Source organism: Ornithorhynchus anatinus, chromosome 1, assembly GCF_004115215.2.
Source record: "Ornithorhynchus anatinus isolate Pmale09 chromosome 1, mOrnAna1.pri.v4, whole genome shotgun sequence".
In the NCBI taxonomy this organism is placed as follows: Eukaryota; Metazoa; Chordata; class Mammalia; order Monotremata; family Ornithorhynchidae; genus Ornithorhynchus; species Ornithorhynchus anatinus.
Window position 1 is genome coordinate 117,763,617 of NC_041728.1, and position 1,047 is coordinate 117,764,663.

The 1,047-nt window shown below is 47.0% G+C and overlaps 1 non-coding gene across 1 annotated transcript; it reads left to right on the top strand.

Moving 5' to 3' along the window:
* The first annotated feature begins 466 nt into the window (after positions 1-466).
* LOC114816207 lies at positions 467-608 on the top strand. The gene has a single exon (XR_003763978.1). It is a non-coding gene; the product is annotated as a small nucleolar RNA SNORA7 (small nucleolar RNA).
* The last annotated feature ends 439 nt before the right edge of the window (positions 609-1,047 follow it).

Sequence of the window (1,047 nt, forward strand, 5' to 3'; positions counted from 1 at the left end):
CCCCACTAGGACTGTGAATAGATTGTGAGTAGATTGTTGCTGTTGATCTAGAATAGAATTAGGCATCTGTCTTTGGGATGGAACACACATAGGTGACCTCTAGATATATCCCTCAAAGACCTGGTGCTCTGTGTTTAATTTGTTTCCGTGATTAACCCGGTTGGAGCTAGGTGAGCCCGGTGACTTGGGCCTGGTTGTCCTGACTTTTACTCTGAGTACTTTGAATGTTAACATACTAGATAACTAGGTGAATCTGGCCACTAAGTCATGCTGTAATACATTCACCTTCGGCCAGAGCCTATATTGACCAGACTGGTTGGTTCGAAACCGACATCCACAAGATTAGGGAACAATTGAAAATGGTATCCCTCTGGACCGCGAAAGATTGAGAAGGGGACTAAAGACCTGCTTTCATCCTTGTTCCCAGGAAGTGGAGTGTAGAGAAAGGGTATAATCAGAAACTGTGCCCCTCTCAGAGTCACACCTGGAGAGTTTCCAGTACTCTACCAGTCTTGACTATGGGCGGGAGAGTCAAGCAGAGGCCTGCCTGTCTATTCCATTCCTAGCTTGGGCAGTAGCTAGCAAGTGGAAGGCAATCTGCTACCCATCAAAACTCACCTGTGCTGGGCAGCAGCAGCATGGGAAAGAGTTGAGGGTAGAGACTCGAGTTTACTGCACTGAAGGAGTTCACTGCCGTTCTGTATTTTTACCAATAAAATTCTATGCATACACTACCATAATGATTGCAGATGGAGGTGGGGTGTTTTGGGAGAGATGTGTCCATGGTGTCACTATGGGTCAGAAATGACTCAATGGAATGACAGGACAGAAACTGCAGTCCAAATCATTGCCATCCTTCTATGCTTGTAGCTAGGCTTTCATTTCCTCAGATGTTGGTGTACTTGGACCCCCAAATGCGAAGGGAAAAGACGAAACAGTATGATGGACTGGTCTCAGGACTATGCTGCCGGGGAGGAGAAACACACTCGATCCAGGACCGGTACTGATCCTGAGTGGAAACCTTAGACATTCATGGCCGAGAGTGCC